This window comes from Gossypium hirsutum, chromosome A13, assembly GCF_007990345.1.
Source record: "Gossypium hirsutum isolate 1008001.06 chromosome A13, Gossypium_hirsutum_v2.1, whole genome shotgun sequence".
In the NCBI taxonomy this organism is placed as follows: Eukaryota; Viridiplantae; Streptophyta; class Magnoliopsida; order Malvales; family Malvaceae; genus Gossypium; species Gossypium hirsutum.
In genome coordinates this window covers 103,516,617-103,527,222 of record NC_053436.1, presented here as the reverse complement: position 1 = coordinate 103,527,222, position 10,606 = coordinate 103,516,617, and the positions used below count along the sequence as shown (strand labels likewise).

General features: G+C 34.1%; 1 long non-coding RNA gene across 1 annotated transcript; it reads left to right on the top strand.

The window, feature by feature from the left end:
• The first annotated feature begins 3,157 nt into the window (after positions 1 to 3,157).
• Positions 3,158 to 4,198, top strand: LOC107893198 (uncharacterized). Its single transcript, XR_001682756.2, has 2 exons — positions 3,158 to 3,597; positions 3,840 to 4,198. It is a non-coding gene; the product is annotated as an uncharacterized lncRNA (long non-coding RNA).
• The last annotated feature ends 6,408 nt before the right edge of the window (positions 4,199 to 10,606 follow it).

Genomic DNA, 10,606 nt, shown 5'->3' with positions numbered 1-10,606 from the left:
GCCTTCTTGGATTTGGCACATAACGGTGGCGAAGAGGAGGAGGAGGTGGTGGTGGTGGAGGAGGAGGTGGGGTGGGGGTGGCGGTGGGGTGGGGGTGACCTCATAGGAGGGGCAGGGCTTTGATACATGCGATAATTAAACATAGGTGGTGGAGGTGCCCTTCTTCGAGGGCGAAGCACCCTGGCCGAAACCACATGAAAGTTATGAGAGAAAAAATTGGAAGAAACGGCATCGAAAGAGGAGCTTGGAACAGCTTGAGACTCGTCGTCAATGGCGGCAGAATGTGAAATAATTAGTCCAAGAGTGAAGATCAAAAGAAGCCAACAAAACGTGGCATTCATGGTGGCAGTGCCTAAAGGGCTAAAATTACAACCCTTTAGAACGTTGAGATCAGACTATTGAGACTGAAAGTTTGAGAAGTAATTTATACAAGTAGCTTGTAAACCAGCTGGTTCTAGGGGTGCTCAAAGTCAATGGCCATGGAAACTTCAATTAAAAACGCATATGGAAACCCATAATTTGTTTTATACTTTTTATTTTGTTCCCCGAGTATTGTTTTCCTTATTTATATCTTTTAAGTCAAAAAGATAGAATTTAAAAGATAAAAGTTTTGAATCAATTTAATATCCTTAATATATGGATTCAAAGTTTTATTTTTAATATATTTGACTATAAAAAGTTCTTTACATCCATAAAATATTTACATATTTTTAATGTACTTAAATTATCTATAGAAAATACTTTTTTTATATTTTTAATTTATTTGAACAGAGTATTGTTATACATAAGTGATCATCAAACTAAATTCTAAGTAGGATCTGGGTCGCCTACCTGCGATCCGTATAGATCCCACCGGACGATTGAGTGTGATGCAAACCGTGAGAAGACAGCAAGGGAAGCTCGCGGACCTAGCTCATAAGGAGAGCTCGCACAAGCCAAGAGAAGGTCGTGGTCTAAATTCACATATACCCAAGGAGCTCACAGAAGGGAGACAGTGTGGTCTAACAGGTAACCCAGAGTGAAACACGTGTCTAGCATGCTTGAAGTCTGCTCAAAATATCAATTTTAAGAATAATGGGGTCAAGTCATGAACAATGAGGTCATGTCGTGAACAATAATAATATGTATAATGTCGAAACCATTTTTATTTTGAAAAACGGGATCGACTTTAAAACAATGAGGTCATGCCAGCAATCCTTTTGTTTAGGTGTGATTGGGTCACCCTGTGATCGATAATTTTAATAAAACATTTTGGTTTATTAAAACAACGTTTTTGGTCTACGAAAAACTAGAAGACGGATTCGAGAGTCGGTTACGCGTGAGGAAGGATTAGCACCCTCGCAACGCTTAAAATTGGTACAGTATTGTTCAATTATTGTCCTAATGTCAAAAATTTGAAAAGATTTTGAAATTCGATTCCTTTAAAACATTTAGATAACTTGAATTGGACGCCGAGATTCTCTCGTTCAAGAGGAATAAAATATCATGTCCAGCACGATTGGACACAATATTTCAAACCCTCAATACAAGATCATTTCGTAACCTCCAAAACTCATGCATTTGAAATTTTAAAAGGATATTTGGTTATTTGTCCAGACGATAAATCACAACCCAGCACGATTGGGCACGATTTATCGAATTTCCAAATACGAAATACTGCCTCATTTTTATCTAAGAAACATGGATGAAATTTCCAAGGGATATTCCATGTTTTAGTCGAATGAAAGATTGCAACCCAGCACGATTGGGCACGATCCCTCAAACTTCCAAACACGAAATGCTGCCTTGTTCTAGTTTGAGAAAACACGGATGAAATTTCAAAAGGATATTTCGTATCCTAGTCGAATGAAAGAAAATCGAAACCCAGCACGATTGGGCACGATCTCTCAAACTCCCAAACACGAAATAGGGCCTCGTCTCAGCTTAAGAAAACATGGATGAAATTTTAAAGAGGATGCTCCACATTTTAGTCGAATGAAAAATCGCAACCCAGCATGATTGGGCACGAACTCTCGAACTCCCCAAATACGAAATATTGCCTCGTTTTAATTTTAACAAAATATGGATGAAATTTCCAAAGGATATTCCGTATTTTAGCTGAACGAAAAATCGAAACCCAGCACGATTGTGCACGATTTCTCGAACCTCCAAACACAAAATAATTCCTTAAGTTGAGATGGTACGAGTTGAAAATGATAAAAGCCGAGTTAAAATGTACTTGTTTGATTTGTTTGGAGATAAAAGGCTATCGACATTTAGAAAGTATGGGAATTACAATCATGTTGCATTACCAAGAAATTAAACATAATTATATGCACCAAATCTAATTACTGATAGCGACACATGATGTGCAAAACCATATGAGAACTAGGAGTCAATGCAATATAATCGATTTAAAGACTATTAAATATGTACAGGAAAAAATACACATGCTAGAATTCGAAATAACTTATAAGCATATAAAAACTAATAGTATATGAATGATTATTTAAAATATATAATGTGCAAGAAATAATTCAAAATAAATAATTTATCACATAATCTCAAATAAAACAAATTGATTTGACTAATGGTATATATATGAAAATGAAAAAAATAAGGTAAATAATGTATATACAGAAATGCTAATACATGAAAGTATTTAAAATAAACAAAATATACAATTAAAAATAGTATTATTTTAAAAAAAAACAAATTATGCATAAATAAATTTAAAAAAAATATACGTATATATAATAAATATAAAAGAAAGTATTTACATAAAATAATATGAAAGCAATAATCTATTTGGAATAGAGCTAATTTTATCATAAATTATATATGTATAATAACACATAAGAGTTATTTAAATGTAATATCATACAAAATTTTAAAATAATATTATAAAAAAAATTTTAAAAAAAACTTATAATTTTAAAAAAACAAAAAAAAACAACAATGTAATTCATCAAAGTAATTCAAAATGTATGTATATAATAAAAAAATAAAAATAAAAAAATAAAAAAGATGAATGCCAAATGAATTTAAAGAAATAATGAATTATACAAATTAAAATGAGGAAGAAAAACTTAATTGAAATAAAAGCAAATTAAGAGAGACAATCAACAAACAAAAAAAACATTGAAATTGAAAAGGACTAAAGCGCAATGCTCGCAAAGGTATAAGGGCTAAAAAAGAAAATATTCCCAACCCCAAAAACAACACTCATGCGCGGACTAAATTGGAAAGGTGCGCAAACTTCAAGGTAAAAATGAAAGAAACCAAATAGGGTCAAATCAAGAGTGGCGCAAGTAGGAAGGACTGGCCACGCAAATTACCGATTTAAGGGGAAAGTGCGCGTGGACCAGGTCAAACACGCTATCTCTTTTCCCTTCCCCATGTTGTTTCAGCTTTTTATTATTTAAACCATTTTTTATTTTAAAATACATTTTAACCTTTTGTTTTTTAAAAGAAAAACCTTGAAAGCTTATAACATTCTCAGCTCCTCCACTTTCCCCCTCAGCCGAAAGGCTAATATTCTGGCCTACAACCGCCCCCAAAATCTGACCGCGACGAACGGGACAAGGCCCATCGACGGCGTGAACGGATATAACTCCGGTAAGTCTCTCGTTCTCTCTATATCTCATATTTGCGTCGAAATAAAAAAACAGAATAAAAAAATACAAAAAATAATCACCTTTGGATTATTCTTGGCTGATCTTTATTGATTTTCGTTTGCTTGTTTTATTCAAAAAAAATCGTAACTTGTTTCTCTTGAAAAGAAAAAAAAGGTCTTTTTTACACTTGCTTTTATTTGGCTTTATAGCCGATATTTACAACCGTTTGTTGCTTGTTTGCAGGTTCGTAGGCGAGTACGCCTCTGACGTGGAGGTGGAGTGGCGTACAACACGGAGGAGGCGAGTGACATGCGGAGGAGGGACTGCTTCGGTTCGCTGAAACAACACAAAAAAGGCTGCTAGGGTTTCTATCGCCGAAAATATGTTGTGTTTGTGGGCCAATTGGGCTGTTTGTAAATGGGTATTTAGGGTTTGGGGTGAGGTTTTATTTTTTGGGTTTGGGTCTGCCTTTATTGGGCTCCTAGTAGTCTGGGCCAGGCAAATTTTAGGCCCTACATATAAATATCTGAATATTCCCATCATATAATTACTCAACAAATATACAATTAAATAAATATTAATAATAAGTATAATCATTTATAGATGTACCATGCAATTATAAGATACTTAAAAAGAGAAAATGTGAATTCATAAAAACTATGTTCTTTCACAAACTTCAAATATCAACCATAAAACTAATAATATACAATTAATTGAATTTTAACTACTTTTCTTGCGTGTATTAATATATCCCAAAGTGTGACTCGTAAATAATAAATTATCTTTCTTCGTCCCTCTCTAATTTCAAGAAGGCTCGGTTGTGAGAACCTTATACTAAACTTGATTTCTAAAAAAGAAAAAAAGAAAAGTATACTATGTGAAATAACTTGTTGTGATATTTTCATATACAAAAAGTCAAATTACTTTGAGGTTCAAATATTATATAAGTTTAATGGAGCATGGCGCTCAAGGTCATTCTTCCAACAATGATTTTGGGAGATTTAGTGCCAGTTTCAGCTTGAAAGATGTCATAAGATATGAGCCTAAGCTTTGTTGGGAGGAAGTGGTTATGAATGATTCAGAGATGAGCAGTGGGAAAATTCGACTGGGAAGAAGACATTGATTGTTAAAGTTGTAGGCAAATCGGTGGGATTTGGATTCCTTAATAATCAACTGACGAAGTTTTGCCCTAGGGCGTCTGCTTGTTGATAACATAGTAGTGGGTCAGGAAATGTTCCATTTTATGAGTAAGAAAATAAGTAGCCCGGAAGATGAACATTGAAAAAGCATATGATAAGAAAATTTGTTCTTATATTTGGAAGAATATTTTGGTTAGACGAGAAACTCTCCACAAGAGACTGAATGGAGAGTAGGGGATGGTCAAAATATTAAGTTCTGGCTTGATATATAGTTTTGAGTGCACTCAGGTCATTCAGCAAGATCAACTTCATATCTTTGTGAATAAGTTGTTTAGAAATGAGAGTGAAAACTAACAACTTTGTTCTCTAATACCCGAGGAGGTGGTTAATTAGTGTAGCCCAATCCACCACCGAAGTAGAGTTTATTGCTGCAATAGCTACTGTTAATCAAGCTTTATGGCTGAGGAAAATTTTAATTGATCTTGATCTGGAGCAGAAGAAAAGCACAGAGATTTTTGTTGACAACCAAGCTGCTATTGTTATCTCTCATAATCCCGTGTTTCATGGGAAAACTAAACATTTTAACATCAAGCTATTCTTCCTAAAGGAAGTACAGAAACATGGAGATGTGATTCTTGTCTACTGCAAAACAGAAAATCAAGTTGCAGACATTTTAACCAAACCATTGCCTGCTTCCAAGTTCGAGTTTCTAAGGTCAATACTTGGTATTTACAACTCCTAAAGCAAGGAGGAGTGTTAAGAAAATGCTTCAGGACTGAAACATGTCCACGTTTTTTTATTTTATTTTATTTTATTTTTATTTTTATTTTTATTTTTATTTTTATTTTTAAGGTTGATTGTGTCAAAGTTTTTTTTTTGTTAAGTTGATTGTGTCACAATTTGTTCCTGATTTTAGGAATTAATTGTTGATTTTATTTTGCTTAAGTTTAGGAAAAAGTTAGTGGGTTGTTGATTTTATTTTGCTTGAGTTTAGGATGGGTTGTTGATTTTATTTTGTATAAATTCTGAATGATTGTTGAATAAAGTTGTTCAAGTTTCCTTCATCTTACGTTCTTTTTACTAAAATACTTACAATTGGTCTTGGAGCTGTATTCTTAAGGGATCTGTGAGTGAGTGTGCGAGGTTGTTGTGTCATGGACGTCGAAGCAAGTTCCTGTTTCTCTTCAATTTCTCCATCGGTGTTTGATGGAGACAACTACCAAGTTTGGGCAGTTCGTATGGAGGTGTATATGGAAGCTTTGGATATTTGGGAAGCAGTGGAAGAGGATTATGAAATTCCTGCTCTCCCACACAATCCTACCATGGCGCAGATCAAATTACAGAAGGAGAAGAAGACAAAAAAATCCAAGGCAAAGGCCTGCTTGTTCCCTGCAGTCTCATCTACATCTTTACTCGGATTATGACTCTGAAGTCGGCATATGAGATATGGAATTATCTCAAGTCAGAGTATGAGGGAGATGTAAGAATCAAAGGAATACGTGTGCTAAACTTGATTTGAGAATTCGAGTTGCAGAAGATGAAGGAAACAGAATCAATCAAAGAGTATTCTGATAGGTTATTGGACATTGCAAACCGAATCAGATTACTTGGTTCTAAGTTCAAGGACTCAAGAATTGTTGAAAAAATGCTTGTAACATTGCTTGAAAAATTTGAGGCTTCTATTTTAGCCTTGGAAAATACCAAGGATCTGACTCAAATCACTCTTGCAGAGATTCTCAATACTTTGCAGGCATAGGAGCAAAGAAGAGCCATGAGGCAAAAAGGTGCTGTTGAAGGAGTCTTGCCAGCTAAGCATCAAGAGAATGCGAAAAACAATAAGAAGAAGTTTTTCAAGAAGAATCAAAATTCTACTAGAGAATCTTCAGCCAACAACAAAGCAGGAGTCAAGAAGGGATCCTACCCTCCATGTCAACATTGCAATAGAAAAAGTCACCCTCCTTACAAATGCTGGAGAAGACCAGATGCCAAGTGCACCAAATGTAACCAAATGGGGCATGAAGCGGTAATTTGCAGGAACAAGAATCAGCAGCAAAGTGAAGAGACTAAAATTACTGATCAGGAGGACGAGGATCAACTGTTTGTAGCTACATGCTTTGTGGGCAGTGAATCAAATGAAAGCTGGTTGATTGATAGTGGCTGCACCAACCATATGACTCATGACAATGAGTTGTTTAGAGATTTGAAACCAACTAACATCACCAAAGTCAAAATTGGCAATGGAGATTACATCTCTGTCAAAGGAAAAGTGACTGTTGCGATTGCAAGCTGTACAGGTACAAGACATATACAAGATGTTTTCTTTGTTCCTGACATTGACCAAAATCTGTTGAGTGTGGGTCAACTTATTGAAAAAGGATTTAAAGTTATTTTTGAAAATGAATATTGCTTAATTAAGGATGCAGCTAATCAAGATATCTTTAAAATAAAAATGAAAGGAAAGAGTTTTTCACTCGATCCTTTAGAGGAGGAGCAATTGCTTTTTCTCTCAAAGAAGATGGCACACAGATTTAACACAAGAGAGTTGGACACTATCATCATCAAGGGATACTTCAACTAAGAGAAAAGGAGTTGGCACTTGATGTTCCCAAGCTTAGTGATGCAATCTCAAGTTTTGGAAAGTAAAGTAAGAAGCCATTTTCGAAGTCAACCTGGAGAGCCACTCACAAATTGCAGCTCATCCACACAGATGTTGCAGGCCCTCAAAGAACACCTTCTTTAAAAGGTAGTCGCTATTATATTTCCTTTATTGATGACTTCACCAGAATGTGCTGATTTTTTTCTTGACGTGTAAATCAGAAGTAGCTCAAGTTTTTTAGAAGTTCAAGGCAAGAGTTGAGAATGAAAGTGGTTGCAAAATTCAGAGTATAATGTCTGACAATGGGAAGGAGTACATTTCAGCAAAATTTGACAAGTTTTGTGAAGATTCAGGTATAGAGTATCAGCTTACAACCCCCTACACACCTCAACAAAATGGGGTTAGTGAAAGGAGAAATAGATACATCATGGAGATGTCGAGATGCATGCTGCATGAGAAGAATTTGCCAAAGAATTTTTGGACAGAGGCAGCAAATACGGCTATATTTCTTCAAAATAGGCTTCCAACAAAGGCGGTGTAGGAGCAGACACCATTTGAGGCATGGTATGGTTACAAACCATCTCTGAAATTCCTTAAAGTATTTGATTGCTTGTGTTTCACTCATGTTCCACAGAGCAAGCGTGACAAGCTTGATAGGAGAGCCTCACCAGGAATATTTATAGGCTATAGTATTATTAGCAAGGTGTAACATCCCAAAATAGGGCCTAAACGGAACAGTGGTTGTGAAACCACAAATCTGAGGTAGAAAAATTTATTTTATTATTATTTTGAGGTTCATGGTATGATTGCATGATTGCGTGAAAATTTTGTGATGAAATTCTATGCATAAAGTGCTTAAGTTAAGGTTAGGGACTAAATCGAATAATTTGCAAAACTTGCATTCTAGAAGTTTTTAGTATGAAATTGCTTTGGAATATTAATTAGGAGGGTTTAAATAACAATTTGACCAATTTTAAGTTCATGGACAAAAATTAGGACATGAAAGGAATTTTTGAAAGTTTGTAAGGAGGGGCAATTTGGTCATTTGGATATTAAATGAATTAAAAAGGGAAAAATAACACAAAAATGGTCATCTTCTCAATTAGTTTCTGCCGATTTTTTCTCTCCTCCATAGCTGGGGTTTCTTCAACTTTCAAGCTTCATAGTAAGTGATTCCAAGCCCCGTTTTTAATGATCTTTACGTTTTTAGAGTCCCGATAACTTGATTAAGCTTATTCTAGCAATAATTCAACCTAGGGTTCATATTTGGAAAAATACCCATAGCTGAAATTTGTGTATTTTGGTGTTTTATGATAGAATATGAGGTTTTAAATTATGTTAAACAACTTATGCTACTCGGTTTTAAGTGAAAACGAGTAAAAGGGCTTAAATCGAAAAAAATACCAATAGTCATAAGTATATGTTAGAGTGTGATTTTGATATTGCCATAGAAGGGAAAAATGATCATCATGTCATAAAACATAAGAAAATAGGATGAAGTTTAATTTACGAGCCTTGGGGCAAAAGTGAAAATATGTGAAAGTTTAGGGGTAAAAATATAATTTTTCCAAAGTTTGGGTCAAGGACTGTTTTAATAAATGTGAATATTAAATAAGTTAAATTTGCTATTATAGATCAAGAAGAACGAAATTCGGGAGTAGATCGGGGAAAAGAAAAAGTAAAGGACTAAATTGTAAAGTTTAGTCACATTTTGTATCAAGGTAAGTTACAGTAAATAAATGCAATATTCTTTTATTTTACATTATTATTGTCAATTTCCAGCATTTATATATTTATGTTATGAAAATATTTAAAGTCGAATTTAAGGTGAAGTGCAGAGGAAAAGTGTTAGAAAGCCCCGGTTGAACCCTAGGAATGTTAGAATATTAGGGTTGACAGGACAGAACAGAAATGAGCCATGTAAGTCCATATTAGAAATAAGGCTTTGGAGACAGGATTGAGCCATGTAAGTCCATATTATATATGGCATTGGAGACAGGATTGAGCCATGTAAGTCCATATTATATATGGCATTGGAGACAGGAATAATTCATGTAAGTCCATGTCAAAGACATGGCATTGGCAGGATATTGAAAGACAGGAACGACCCTAGTATCCTTAGTATTCCGAGTGGTTCAACGGGTCAGGGTACGAGTTAAATTACAGTGAATTAACAGCAAAGGAAAAGTAGATTATATTTATGAAAAAGGAAAGGTCAGGTAAGAAAGAAGGTAAGGGAATAAAGAAGAAGATAGAAATTGAGAAGTAAAGAAATTTATGATGTTAGATGATATTATGCATAATTATCCATTATGTTGAATGTTGTGATTTATTTGCTTGTAAGCTTACTAAGCCTAGTGCTTAATCTCTTTATTTTCTTCTTCTTATAGTACTTATCTAGCCACTCGGGGATCGAAGGAAACGTCGGAGGCCGATCACACTATCAAAGAAATAAGTCGGTATAATTAGACGTTTTGTTTTGGGTATGGCATGTATAGAAACTTAGCTACTTTTGGTATAATATGAACAATGAATGATGTGTAAATACTTGCTAGTGATTAGCTAATAAAATGGCCGATGATATACATGTTTATTAATATGTATGATTGAATGGTGATTATCACATGAAAATTATGAAAAATGTAAAAGTAACCTAAAAACAGATTCAAGTAACAGAAATGATGTAATTTTGAAAAATCACTAAAAATGGTAGAAACATAGTTTGAAGATGAATAATATTTGAAATTAAAGCTTATTATGTCTATTTTCTTATTGAATAAGAAAAACAGGAAAAGGTTTTGTATTTTATAAGATATCTAAGTTTTAGTGAAATAGGGCCAGAGCGATTTCGGGATCCCCTGTTCCAACTTTAGAAATTCACCATAAATTTTAAAAAAAATAATTAGGTGGTGTACTTTATATGGATAGAATCCTTATTGAATTTAGTTTTAATAGAAACAAACGGTACAGTCATATGAATTTTGTACAGAGAGAAAAGTGGTTTGTAGTAAGTAGAGGCCAGTGCAATCGAATTCTGAAACAGGAGTAACTTTAACTAATAAAATGTACTAATTAGCTAAGTCAAAAATTCTAGAAACAAATTAGTAGATAGATATATGAGTCTAGTTTCAGGAAAAATTTGTGGATCTTAATTTTGAGTTTTGAAACTCGAGAAATGAATTTTTAAGCAACCATGACGCAGAAAAATAGTTTATTCCGAAAATTAAAATAAGTGGTTTAGAGTTGTTTAAAAGGTAAGATAAGTTTAGTAACAC